Source organism: Marmota flaviventris, chromosome 11, assembly GCF_047511675.1.
Source record: "Marmota flaviventris isolate mMarFla1 chromosome 11, mMarFla1.hap1, whole genome shotgun sequence".
NCBI lineage: Eukaryota > Metazoa > Chordata > Mammalia > Rodentia > Sciuridae > Marmota > Marmota flaviventris.
In genome coordinates, this window is record NC_092508.1 from 81,611,452 (window position 1) to 81,626,586 (window position 15,135).

The 15,135-nt window shown below is 32.7% G+C and overlaps 1 protein-coding gene across 8 annotated transcripts in view; it reads right to left on the reverse strand.

The window, feature by feature from the left end:
• The window catches only part of Mbd5 (methyl-CpG binding domain protein 5), a 409,185-nt gene that overhangs the window by 57,409 nt on the left and 336,641 nt on the right, over window positions 1–15,135 (reverse strand). For all 8 annotated transcript variants that reach the window (XM_071619190.1, XM_027938016.2, XM_071619187.1 and 5 more), the window contains exons 7-8: window positions 14,061–14,150; window positions 7,678–7,851 (exon numbers count right to left, since the gene is read on the reverse strand). The gene's annotated coding sequence lies outside the window, so the exon portion shown is untranslated. The remainder of the gene's footprint in view (window positions 1–7,677; window positions 7,852–14,060; window positions 14,151–15,135) is intronic.

Genomic DNA, 15,135 nt, shown 5'->3' on the forward strand with positions numbered 1-15,135 from the left:
CATGTAAATCTATGCCCACCTTGATAATTCACTCAGAATTATTTGCTAAAATAGAATTGTGTAATTTTAGGGCTCTCGATTCATTTCTTTAAGTATTAGGATGATACTTTTAGGAAAGCACTTCAGGCCATGTGTCTTAAACTTTTGAAACCCATGTATGATTTCTTTGGTTAAATATGAAAGTATGTTCCTCTTGCTTCCAAGACTTTGGAATTTTATGTTATACAGAGACCCATTGTCCAAAATTAGTCAGTCTTTGTTCCTATAGTTTGCATTGTAAAAACTGCAGTTTCTCCTGTTTTCTGAATTTAACATATTAATATTACTATGCTTTTAAAAAAACCTTATATATTCCACATGTTTACCTCTCCTTCCCTAAAGACCTATTTAATGTGGCTTCATTAAAGCCCAATAAAACATGTTAAAAAAGAAAAGATACTGTAATATAAAAGCTACCCTCCATTTCACTAACACTCAGGATCCAAGAGAGATCATATACTTATGACTTAATTTATATGTATTTGACAAACAATTTTGTAGCAATAACAATAAAATTCAAAAAGCATGTTTTGTGTTTGTGTGTGTGTTCTGAGAACACACAATTCCACTAATGTTTTCATTTTTCCTCTTTCCTTTCAATATGCAAATTAAGTCTCTTAAAATTGGCTATCAGTGAATTGAATTTGAGTGACTTGATTTTCTTTTTTTGTATTGGCTTCTTCTGATCATCCAGAATTCAAATTAGATGTCATCTCCACAAGAAAATTGCAAACCCCAGCCACTCTCTTAGACTTTGTTAATTCACTGATACCTCTTATTTTCTGATTATTACTGCTTATTAACTATCTTTCCCTTTAGGAATATAAACACATTCAGAGCAGCAGGGACCTTGTCTCTCCAAGACCTATGTTCCTAGTTCTTGATATAATTCCTGGCACAGAGTAGGTGTGTTGGCTAGTTCCTGAAGATTGTGTATATTCTTTTTTTTTAATATTTATTTTTTAGTTGGACATAATTCCTTTATTTTATTTATTTATTTTCATGTGGTGCTGAAGATTGAATTGCAAGGGCTCTACCACTGAGCCACAACCCCAGCCCAAGATTGTGTATATTCTAATTGATCAATGTAATTTTACGTTCTGAACTTTGCCATATAAACTTACAAAATTTTATCAATACATGAGAAGTTTTTAAAATAAGCTAATGAGTATACATGTTGATAAAATATAAAAAAGCTCTAGATTTTCCCCTAATGATCTCACAATTTTTGATTGATAATTTCTGTGCATGAATATGATGGGCCTTTTAAGAAAAGTAATATGCTGCACTGGGGATGTATCTCAGTAGTAGAGTACTTGCCTAGTATGCACAAAGCCCTGGGTTTGATACTAAGTACTGCAAAAGGAAAAAAAAAATCAAATTAATATGTTAACTTTAAAATTTATTTGTAAGCTATTAGTTTTATTTATTGAGCAATTTATGAACACATTAAAATTGAATAAAAATGGTAAAGTAAATAAATGCAACAACATAAAATTAAAATTATATTTCAATAAGATGCTAATTAATGCAATGAACTTTTTCTGTTTTACTGACAATCTTGTTAACTTAAGAATAAACTCATTACTTTATACAGTGTTAAGTGTGTACTTTAAAAAAATCATACCCAAAATATCACGAAGACTGAGTATCAGAGAATCTGACATCACAAAAACAAGTAAATAGCTATTCTTCTAAGTAACATCAAACATCATACATTTTTCAAGTCAAATTTAATTAATGGTAAAAGTAATGAATTGGTTTTAGAGTGGTGATTATTATGAATAAATTCTATTAAAATGTTTATAATGTCATCACACATTGATCTTATGCTTACTGGTCTTGTGTACTTGAATACACAGTGGTATAGAATTAACATGTAATGAATTATTAATTTATCACGAGACTGTAAATTAAGTAAAACATGATATTATTTGATATGCCTAAATTATCATTCATACTTTTTATAACATGATTATAAACTTAGCTCATGAAATATTTAAAGATAAATAAGTCCACTTAGAATCCTACATTGCCAAGAGTGAACATCTCATGTTCTCTAGTTGAAACTGAGTCCCACATAAAACTTGTCTCTGAGCTGGGTGTGGTGGTGTATGCTTGCAACCCAGCTATTTAGGAGGTCTAGGAAGGAGGATTACAAATTTGAGAATGGTCTGGTCAATGCAGCAAGACCCTGTCTCAAATTAAAAAAAAAAAAAAAAAAAAAGGCTGAAGATGTAGCTTAAATGGAAGAGCACTTGCCTACCGATAAGCATGGATCTGGGTTCAATTCCCAATATATCAACAAAACAACAACAAAAAAACCCCTCAAATCCTGCCTCTGACTCTGTACTTAAATTCTCAAACAATATATACATACAACATGTGTGATTGGATTTCCTAACCAGTCCCCAACTTTCCTCATCTATTTAACCCTTCATTTAGTTTTTCAAGCTATGCATTTTAATATATGAGTATATTTATCTTTACAGTATATCTTCTTTCATTCTTTTTAAATCTTGCAATAAATTAACCCCATTTTTATTCTGATTATTATTTCCATTTGGCTCTTATCACTGGGCAGCTACCTCTTCCAACACATACTTTTCAGATAATATATCCTTATAAGAGACCCAATATCTTTGCCTGCCTCTACTTAACTCATTCAAACTATATCTGTATACTTATATTTTGTTTAACACAATTGTATCAGGATATGTTCAATAAGCATATCTTTCCTGCCCTAACAACTAAAGTATTTCAGTTTCAGATGTTCTTGTACTTTTAGTATAGAAGGGTATAAAAGTTCACAATTAGTGAATAAGAGATTGAATTCAAGTTGGAAGGCTACATTTTTCACAAACTTTGAAGTATAGGGACAGGGTCCCAAGAGTTAGGCCAATCCTCAGAGTCAAGGTTAAGAAGCACCTTGGCCTACATTCCTCCCTCTAGGGAGGAAGTTTACTTATAAGGAGGAGTGTTTTGCATCTTCCACTCTGGTTTCTTGGAAGGCCATTGTCATGTAAACAACCCGAACTAGCTTACTTTAGAATGAAAGACTACGTGTATAGACAGAAGTCTAGCTGCCCATCCAGGGCAGTGGGGTCCAAGACATGAAAATGAGCCTAGGTACCATCATGTGGAATAAGGATGAGCTGGCCCAAATGAGTCCAGACTAAATTGCCAACTCACAGAATTGTTAAGTATTATTTCATATAGCCAAAACCCAAACTGGAAATAATATGAAAGTCTAAAATAGACTTTAATTATAGTATTGAAAGGCTCGTAGCATTACTGGTTAAGAGTATAAGCTCCAGAGTCAGACTGTCTGTATGTGAACACTGGCACTACCCTTTATGAGCTTGTGACCTTGGGCAAAAGAGAATATAATGTTATATGATTGTTCTGTGAAAAAAAATTAATTATATGTACCTAAGACATAGTAAATATCCAAATTATTATGAATAAGCTATTAAAATCATGTTATAGAAAATTTTGCAGCACTGGGAAAGGACCATGATATTTTTAGGTGGAAAAAACATACTACAAAGCCATATATACAATGATAAAACTTAAATTACAAAGTGTTACTCCATATGTAAATATAGGAATAGAATAGCATTATTCGCCCAGTTACCACTGTTAAGTTCTTTAGAAAAAACATATTTTCTTTGTTGCTTTTCTGTACTTGCAAAATTTTCTACAGTAAATAAGCATTAGGTCTGCAATCAGGAAAAATGTTATTTCCATAAATTTAAGTGTTGTTATCTGTAGATTAGCTAATTGTTTTCTTAATCCTTAAGAGCATTAAGGAAACTTTTACTAGAAATAAGAATAATGTTTGTGTGGCTGGGGTCATAGCTCAGTGGTAGAGCACTAGCCTACTACTAATGCAAGAATAAATGGTAAAAATTACCCTTTAAACTTGCTTCGTTTACTCTTAAATAGATTATGTAAATGCAGACAAGTATTTTTTATTGATATTCTCTATGAGAAAATCATAGTAGTATTATAGAAAAGCAAATAAATAACATACTTATGCTGAGGACTAATACACAGAGATTTATCATAAATAATTTCTTCCTTCTGAATTAGTAAGCTCATCAATTATTTTATAAATATTCTAAGGTTCCACAATAATATTCCACAATTATTTTATAGTATTTTTGGGTTTGATTCTCACAACCACATAAAAATAAATAAATAAAATAAAGGTATTGTGTCCACCTACAACTAAAAAAAAAAGAGAATAATGTTTAATCAAGTGGAGAGAATATACGCAGAATCAGAGAGGACACTGCACTAACCTGAATAACTTAAATACTACAAAGAAAAATTAAGGCTGTCACTTTGGTTCTAAAATGCCTCCAGGCTCACTCCTATTTGTCAGCTTAGAATAGCATCTTCTATTCCTATCTTCTTGTTTTTCATTAAACTAGTTCCTATTTATTTTAGTTTAAATGTCACTCACAGGTCTTCCTTAATTTCTCCAAACTCAAATATATTTGAGTTTTCAAGTCCCACTTAGGTTCCCTTTGTAATTCTCTTAAAATACCCACTTCTTTCCTCCTCATGAATTACTCCCTATAACTGAACTTTTCTTTGCCCTTGGCATCCTACATGACTACAAAGAAAAAGTGGTGGAGACAGAGAGCTTCAAGTTAAATCTTCCCTTTCTACCTTTGAAATATGAAAAGATGTGGAAAGGGAGGTTATGAATGCATATGTAGAAAACTTTCTCTCTTAAAAGTAAAAAGGTGAGCAGTCATCAGCTCTCAAATACATATGATTAAAAAAATTTAGAGAATAATTTTAAAGAATATTCTGTTGCCTTAGAATATTTATAAAATAATTGACAAACTTACTATAATTCAGAAGGAAAAAATTATTATGATATATCTCTGCATATTAGTTTTCAGCATAGAATGTTATTTATTTGCTTTTCTATAATATTAGGTTTCTCATGGAGAATATTGATTAAAAAACTTGTCTGCATTTACATAATATATTTAAGAGTAAACTCAGCAGGTTTAAATGGTAATTTTCACCATTTATTATTGCATTAGTAGTATTTTAGTCACTTAAGATGCAACTTAAAATACACAGGTCAAATCATTGTTGAAAACTGATGTACATCAATATTGATTTTTCCTAAAACTGTGCTGTGAGAATAACAACAAATTATGCTTATATTTGTAATATTCCAAAATAACCAATATGTATATTATTTTACTATAGAAATATTTAGCATTTTTCAATTAATTTGAGAGTGGATTAAGTTCCTACATGGAGCAAACAGTACCAAACAGAGTTAATGAGTCCCCCAATAACCTTGAAAATAAGGTTACTCTTTTCTGTGTGTGTGAGGTTGGAGACAGAACACAGGGTTTTTCATGAACACTAGGCAAGTACTTTATATTAAGCCTATCCCTAGATTCAGGCAACTCTTTCAAAATTTTTATTTATTTTAAAACTTGTGTATACCATTGTATGTTTTTATCTTGTGCCACATGATATTCTGAAGTACATATAAATTGCAGTATTATTAGATTTAGCTAATTAACAAATGTATCACCTCATGTAGCTATAATTTTTATGGTGAGAGCATATAATATCCACTCTCTTAACATTGTTAAAAATACAAGATATAATCATTAACTATCGTCACTTTTCTGTACAAAAGATCTCTTGAAATTTATTCCTCCTATGTAACTATAATTACATATAGTAAGCCAATGTCTACTCCCTGTAGCATTAGCCACCCAGCCTTTGGCAAGTACCATTACACTTTTTACTTTTATGAGATCAATCAACTTTTTTAGATTCCACAAAAGAGTGAGATCATGCATTAATTGTCTTTCTGTGCCTAACTTATTTCACTTAACATAATACTCTGCATGTTCATTCATGATGTTGTAAATGACAGGATTTCATTCTTTTTAATGGCCAAATAGTATTGTATTATATCTTTCCTCTATCTACCTACCTATGTATCTATCTTATTTATTCATCTGTTGATACTTACTTTGATTCCATGTCTTAGCTATTGTGAATAGTGCTGCAATAAATATGGAAGTGCAGAGGCCTCTTCAACATACTAATTTTATTTCCTTTGGATACATTACCAGTAGTAGCACTACTGGTTCTTATGGAAGTTTCTATTTCTAGTTTTCTGAGGAACCTCCATACTTGGTTTCCAAAATGGTTGTACTAACTTTAGCAACAGTATGTGAGTTTCTCTTCTCCATGACTGTACCAGCACTTGTGACTTTTTTTGTTTTTGTTGGATAATCGACACCCTTAACTGGAGTGAGATGATGTCTCTTTTATTTTAATTTGCATTTCCCTGATGAATAGTGATGTTTAACATCTTTTCACATATTTGTTGGCCATTTGTATGTCTTTCCAGATCTTTTGGGTTATTTGTTTTTCCTTTTTCTCCCATTGAGTCAAGTCTATATACACATTTTTAATATTAACCACTTGTCAAATGTATAGTTTACAAATATTTTCTTCCTTTCTGTAGGTGTCTTTTCACTCTGTTGCTTACTTTGCTATGTAGAAGCTTCTTAGATTAACTCAGAGCATTGTTCTTTTTTGCTTTTGCTGACTGTGCTTTTAAGATCTTAAAAAAAATACAAAAAAAAAGAAAAGAAAACCTTTCCCTGGTCAATTTATAAAGCATCTCCCTTATGTTTTCTTCTAGTATTTCATAGTTTCAAGTCTTGAATCCATTTTGAGTGAAAACCAGGTTATATATTCTCTCTCTCTCTCTCTCTGTATGGTAGGATTGAGCCCAGGCACTTTACACACCCTTTTTATTTTGAGACAGATACTTGCTAATGCCAAGGCTGACCTTGAACTTGGGATCATTCTGCATCATCCTTCTGAATAGCCAGGATTATAGGCATATGCCATCATGCCCAACTAGGTTATTCTTAAAGTGAAAATGACATTACTCAGCCATTGAAGAAATTCATCCAAAAACATTGTCTCTGAATATATATAAGTATCTAGGAATACTCAAGTCCAATCAATGTCCCCCAAACAACTAAATGTAAAAGATAACTATAGTCTAAATAAAATGTCTGATAAGTTCTCTCAAGAAACAAGATGAGGAAGACCATTTCTGTGTGGCTTTTAGAAAGGGGGGAGGCCCACAGAGCTCACAAGCTCCATGAAATAAATGATTTTTTATTGTGTTTTTGTAGCTCACACATCAGGAACAAAACGAGTAGGCAGCAATACCCACAGATGTTTAACAGCATCATATGTAGTGCCGCATAGGGACTTCATTTAGCATGTAACTGACAGCTTGCTGGAATGCTGAGAATGGCAGGAAAAATGTAGCAGCGAAAGAAAACTGATAAATACAGATACAAGAGCTAGGGAATTTCACTCTGACAAAATGAAGCATAGAATATTTTAGAGATGATATATTAAAAAAAGCAAAACCAGTAAAAATAAAATTTCTAATTTAACAAATAATTAAGCAAAATATAAGATCAGTTATAAAAAGAATGCTGGGCTAAATTCCACATAAAGAAGTGCTTTCCTTTTACATGGTTCGTAAATAATAATTAATTGACAATAGTTATATCAAAAGATTCACATGAAAATTTGCATTTCCTGCTTTACCTGAGAAACTGGACAATGTGGTAACACTAGGTCAACATTCCTGCCTTGCAACAATTATCTGGAACGGAGCAGTGGCTGCTCCTCCAGAAAGGACTTGGCTCTCCAGTTCAGTGCAGTGGCTTCCTGCTTCATTCCCACCAGTCTGGCCTCTGTAGGCATTTGGGTTTCCAACCTCTGGAATAGAAAGGACCTTGAGATAAGGGTTGAAGGATTCACTGTAGCTCTCGACAAGAGGTACAACTCATTTTTACTGATCATTTAGCCTACATCTCAGTTTCTTTTGTAAATGAATACTTGGTAGATTATCATGCATTATTAGTACATATAAAAACACCAGTAAGCCAGCTAAAACCATAAGCATCCAGACAACTTTCCTAGTAAAAGTGAGTTTGCCCCAAGACTGGTGATTCTTGAGTTAGAGGATGTAAATAATATGAGACCTTCCATTTCACTTTAGTCCTCTACCTTTCTTTCTTAGCATCATTGTTGACAATATCACATTACCATTATCTTAGGAACTAATCTTGAGATCAAAGAATTTTGGAACCAAACTATATAATTTATTCTTAATAAGATATATAAAATGCCACTGATTACCTCTCCTACTCACCACTCCCAGGATTTACAACATTGTTTTCTTTTAGCAATTAAGAACATTTTTCATAAGGTCTTTCAAAGGTGTACTTGAGACCTCATAACTGCTTGCTTTATTTTCTTCTAGCCTTCAGGGAGACATTGATAAAACTATGCTGTTCGACAAGTCTTCTGCAGCCTGGGTAAAATAATCCTTATAATCATTTAACTTATTTGTCTTTTTCCATAGCTACTGAACAATCTTCTAATTATGTGATAGATTTCATAGGCACTGTGATATATAATTTAGTTAACAACCTGGATAGCAGGTACAAGTATTAGTCACTAAAAACAAACATACATATATAAATAGGTCACCTGGTATAGAAATTAATTTTTAAAAAAAGCTTTTGTAAATATAGATGGTCTTTGTTAGATCCCAGAGGCCCACTACTCTTGACAGTAAATAGCAAAATCAAGTTTTTAACTTGGAAGAGTTTAGGATCAAAACCTGTACCACAGTTACTCCACAGGGTGCCTACCACCTTTGAGATTGTCCCTGAGGGCCAGACTACCGTTTTTTTTTTGTTGTTGTTTGTTCGTTTGTTTTAGTTTTTAGTGTGTTTGTTTGCTTTAGGGCCACCTTCCTCTGATAACATCATCACCCAGGTTAAGGTAATGTGTAGAATGGGATGTGGGAATATGATTAGACAGTGCTGTTCCTTAGAAAGAGAGGCAAAGAAGCAAATTAAGGGTCGTGCAGCCAAGGCTAAATCATGTTTCTAGGTTGGGGCTGGGGGGTTGGGGATATAGCTCAGTTGGTAGAGTTTTTGCCTCACATGCACAAGGCCCTGGGGTTCAGTCCCCAGCACACACACACACACACACACACACACACACAACAAATAAAACAACAACAAAACAAACAACAAACATAAAAACAAAAAAAACCCAAACCCAACCCCCCCCCAAAAAAAACCCCCACAAAAAACCCCTCCCCCAAAACCCCAAATCACTGACCTGTGAAGTAAAAGGTATTCCGGAATTATATTTAATGTATTACATATTTATCTATATGTGAAGCACTAAGATAAACATGGGGAACTCAAACATGAAGCCAACATGGTCCCCATCTCAAGCAGACAACTGCCTGACAGTGAGAGTGGGGAGTGCAGCAGTCAGGTAATATCAAATGATCCCGGCTATGGTACAGATTAAGCATGGAATACTAAATGAGCACAGTTAATCTGGTTTTCATGGATGGGGGCAGCAGTAAGGAAAGAGTATATCTAGGGATGCACAGAGGTTAAATAGACAAAGAAAGGTTAGTAGGAGACCTGAAATTTCACCTAATCTATGCAAACAATCTCTCTTCTAAAAGACTAATATTACAGATTTTACATTTTTGTCTGCTAACAACACTTCCAATATCGTACTCATTTTTAGTTGGTAAGCAAACATAAAGATCTCATTTTTTTAGACTTTTTAACCTTGAAATGTGATAAGTGATGAGGCATTAATTAATGAATATTTTCCATAGGAAGATGTGGATGTCTGCTGTATGCCTAAAATAAAAAATGATGTCCTAATATCTACAGAAGCAAATATTGTCATTGAGAAAAAGTAATATCAAAGAATGATTGGTTAATTTTGGTGAGAAAGGAATATCAGATTTGAGTGTATATTGGAGACAAAAGCCAAAAGGAGCAATACATGGGTAAAGGGAATATTAGATGAAGTAGTTTAAACTACTGGAAAGTACATGATTTAACAGAAGTCGGTAAATGATGAAAAGAAGACTGTGGTGCTGAAGGTATTTTAGCCAAATATGTAGATGATAGTCAAGTTATCATCTCCTAGGAACTGCACTGAGCACTCTATACATACATATGTTAACTTATTTAATCTTTACTACAACAGTATATGATAGGAAACTTTATTTTTTCTGTTCTAGTGTTGAGGAAATTAAGGTAAGACAAAATAAAGTAACTACTTTCTCTTTCTAGGCTTGATAATTTATATTTTACTCTTACATACATTTTTTTTCTCCTTAGTATTTATTACTATGTAGTATGGATACAGTAGTCAATATAACAACAACAACAACAAACAACAACAACAAAAACTCCTTGTATTTCTTGACCTGAGTTCAATAGCTCTTTGAAAGGCTGGTTTTGAATCACAAGTTTTTTCTTCCCATGGCACATAGAGAACCTCATGTATGTTGGAGTCAAAAACATTTGTTGAGTGGATAAACAGCACAGCTAATCAGTAAGTATATACTGAGCCTGACTCAGCTAGTCACCATAATATAGAGAAATACAAACTAAGTGCTTGTCTAAAAGAACTTGCACTAAGGAATAGAAATAAGGTAGAAGCATAACGATTACCTCAGGCATAAAATAAGAAGTTCTCACTTTAATTACTTCGATTCTCCAACTAGCTGCTTATGCCTAGAAATTCTCACACATCACTCCTCCCAAGAACACATAGCATCCTGCTGCACTAAACTTTTAAAAGTTTTTGGAAATGTCTGTGCTGCTCACAAGGCTATGCTTATGCATGTATTATTCCCTGGGCATACAAAGATTTTTTTCACTTTCTCAGAGCAACTTTTTTTTTAAACTTAATTTCATTTCATTTTTTAAATTGATTTTTTCATATCTTTGGTTGTATATATAAAGTATATTGACACCAATTTGTGTCTTCATATATGTACTTTGGATAATGAACTTTTTGTTCTGCTGAGTTACTCATACATTCGTCTTTCAGCCTACAGCACTGCTTACATTTGCCACACTCCATTTTAATGTACACACATTCCTTGTTTCATTTGTGTTTTTGGTTACTAAACATATTATTAGGTATATGGCATACAAATAACATGCCTTCTGTTGAATTCATTTTTCTTGTCTTTCAAAATACTAAAGAACATTTTTAGCTTTTCTAAAATAAAACCACAGATAGAAAAGTTATTATTAATGATATGTCAAAAAATAGCAAGTGGTATACAAACACATACAAGGTAGATAATTCCAAATATATATCTACCCAACATTGAATGGAGATTTGACTAGAAACTATTTTTCTTATTTTATTTTCAGCACAATTTCCAGATTCAGAGTATGTCTCCTGTGCCTAGAAGAGTGCCTGGTACCCACAAAATGACTTTTTGAATAAATAAATAAATGCCTGTATTTAAATCATGTCATTAAATGCTAAATGTCATGGCAAAAACTAGATGTATCCCAGGAACCTAGATAATGTAACAAAACAGAAACAACGGTGAACTCAGGGTTAGAAAGATTTTATCTGTGGTTTTTATAGTTACATAACTTTAAGCAAGACACTTAAACTGAGTTGTAAATTATTTTTTTAAAAATTTATTTCTAAATTTTTTTTGTTCTAATTAGTTATATGTGACAGCATAATGCATTTCAATTCTACACAAATGGAGCACAACTTCTTATTTCTTTTCCAAATATATATCCACTATGCAGTCACACTGTTTATGCAATCATACATGTACATAGGGCAATAATGTCTGTCTCATTCCACCATCCTTCGAATCCCCACCATCTCTCCTCCCTTCAGCCCAATCCAAAGTGCCTCCATTCTTAGCCAGCTGCTCCATTCCCAATATAGATCACTATCCACATATCAGAGAAAACATTTGGCCTTTGGTTTTTTTGGGATTGGCTTATTTTGCTTAGCAAGATATTCTCCAACGCCATCCATTTACCTGCAAATGCCATGATTTCATTTTTGTTTAAGGCTGAGTAATATTCCATTGTGTATATATGTATATCACATTTTCTTTATCCATTCATCTGTTGAACAGCATCTAGGTTGGTTCCATAGTTAAGCTACTGTGAATTGAGTTGCTATAGACATTGATGTGGCTGTATCACTGTAGTATGCTGATTTTAAGTCCTATGGGTCAAATGGTTACATTCTTTTTTTTTAAAATATATTTTTAGTTGTAGATGGATGCAATACCTTTATTTTATTTATTTATTTTTATGTGGTGCTGAGGATTGAACCCAGTGCTTCACATGTGCTAGGGAAGCACTCTACCACTGAGCTACAACTCCAGCCCCTGGTAAAATTTTTAATTTGTAAAATTAATAGATTGGGCCAGATCACTCTATCAGTAGCCTCTACTGTTAAATGAAATCTAAATGGAGCATCAATCATATAACCAAATAGATATTTGTTCATTTTATAAGATCAAATTATGTCATTATTCATAAAATCCATTAATAAGAATGGGCTGTTTTGATTGATAAAAATATTAAATTAAGAATACTGGTGAAAAGTGCAATTTTAAATTGTCTTTATTAATAAACCAGTTTCTATATTTTGTTTTGCTTTTATAGTATTGACTCATTCTAATTACCACAGATAAGCTACTACAAATGGCAACAATTAAAAAAAATAGCTAATTTGGCAATATTAAAAGATTCTACAATTAAAATTGCCCAGAAGCTTGGAGGAAGAGTTAAAAAAAATCTTGTTTCCAGGGGCTGGGGATGTGGCTCAAACGGTAGTGCGCTCGCCTGGCATGCATGCGGCCCAGGTTCGATCCTCAGCACCACATACAAACAAAGATGTTGTGTCTGCCGAAAACTAAAAAAAAAATAAATATTAAAAAAATTTTCTCTCTCTCTCTCTTTTTTTAAAAAAATCTTGTTTCCCAAAATTCCTATATATAATCATTATTCATGTTAGTGTTCATGAATATTAACAAATGGGCAAGAACTACCTAAAATTAAATTAAGCAAAAAAACTTTCTTTAATATAAAACATTATTACATTAATTGTCAGTTCAAAAAATATGTATTTTTTGGAAATGAGAAATTGAACCCAGGGGTGCTTTACCACTGAACTATAGTCCCAGACCTTTTAATATTTTGTTTTGGGACAGAGTCTAGCTAATTTGTCCAGACTGTCTAGACTGAACTTATGATCCTCCTGCTTCAGCCTTCCAAGATACTGAATTACAGGAGTGTAACACTGCACCTGGAGCCACTGCAAAACTGTTGAGAAGTGGTAAGGACATGCGGTAGGAAGATGCCCATGAATCTTGTTTGTACTTCATCATTCTGGCAAAGATGCAGAAGCAGTGTTCTTGCTTGCTTAGTTTGATTTGGATATGTAATATTGAACCCACGCTTATAAAAAGGCCAACTATAAAATTTAAAATACAAACAAATACTTGTAAGTTCCAACATTTACATAAAAATTTGTAGGGAAACTTTAGTCAGAAATCCATAAACATAAACTAGCAGCACACTTTATTTTTGTATGATTTTATTTCATTTTGTGTGATCTCTAATGTTACAATTGGATTAATTATTTGAGTGTGCATTTTTAAATTCCTTCTAATTCTATTATTTCTACATAAGTTTTAAAAGCCAGAAAGATTATAAAAATTATTTCCAGTTTTTTCAGTCCACATTTAGTGAGATTAGACAGAAGGACAAAAGAATAGGATCCAACAGAAGTAGAAAACTTGAATTAGGGAGTAACAAGAACTATGATTTTAAAAAAACATGCTGATATTCCTATTACAGGAAAAATCCCTATCACATAAACTAAAAACAGCTAGTATTAAAGATTCTTGAAACCTCTAAAATAAACATTGATGATCTGTAGGTAATTTAATTCATAAAAAAGTAATTTCATTCCTTTGCAGTTATTTTCTGATAATGACATCTGTCAGATATAAATAATTTCAGCAATTTTGCCTTTATTTGCTTGAAGAATATATTCTCATTTGAACTACAGAAGAAACTCTCTTACCTTACCTTCACTTAAACAAATCACAGAATTCTTCTGTATATCAGTGACATATCCTCTGAGAAGGAAATGAAGAAAACTACCCCATTTAAAATAATCTAAAAAAAAAAAAAAAATAAGGTACTTGGGAATCAACTTAACAAAAGAGATATATACAATGAAAACTACAGAATCCTAAGGAAAGAAATCAAAGAAGACCTTAGAAGATGGAAAGATCTACCTTGCTCTTGGATAGGCAAAATTTATATTATCAATATGACCATATTACCAAAAGTACTATACAGATTTGATGCAATTCCGATCAAAATCCCAATGGCATTCCTCATAGAAATAGAAAAAGCAATCATGAAATTCATCTGGAAAAATAAGAGACCCAGAATAGCTAAAGCAATCCTTAGCAAGAAGAGTGAGGCAGGTGGCATCACTATACCAGACCTTAAACTATACTACAGAGTAATAGTAACAAAAACAGCATGGTATTGGCATCAAACCATTCTGGTAGACCAATGTTACAGAATAGAGGACACAGAGACTAACCCACAAAATTACAATTATCTTATATTAGACAAAGGTGCCAAAAGCATGCATTGGAGAAAAGGTAGCCTCTTCAACAAATGATGCTGGGAAAACAGGAAATCCATATGCAACAAAATGAAATCAAACCCCCATTTCTCACCATGCACAAAACTCAACTCAAAGTGAATCAAGGACCTAGGAAGTAAACCAAAAACTCTGTGTCTAATAGAAAAAAAAGTAGGCCCTGATCTTCATCATATGGGACTAGGCCCCAACTTCCTTAATAAGACTCCTATATAGCAATAATTAAAATTAAGAATCAATAAATGGGATGGATTCAAACTAAAAAGTTTCTTCTCAGCAAAATAAACAATCTGTAAGGTGAACAGAGAGCCTATATCCTGGGATCAAATTTTTATCCCTCATACATCAGATACAGCACTAATCTCTAGGGTATATAAAAAAACTCAAAAAGGTAAGTACCAAAAAAACAAATAACCCAATCAACAAATAGGCCAAGGACATGAACAGAAACTTCTCAGAAGAGGATATTCAATCAATCAACAA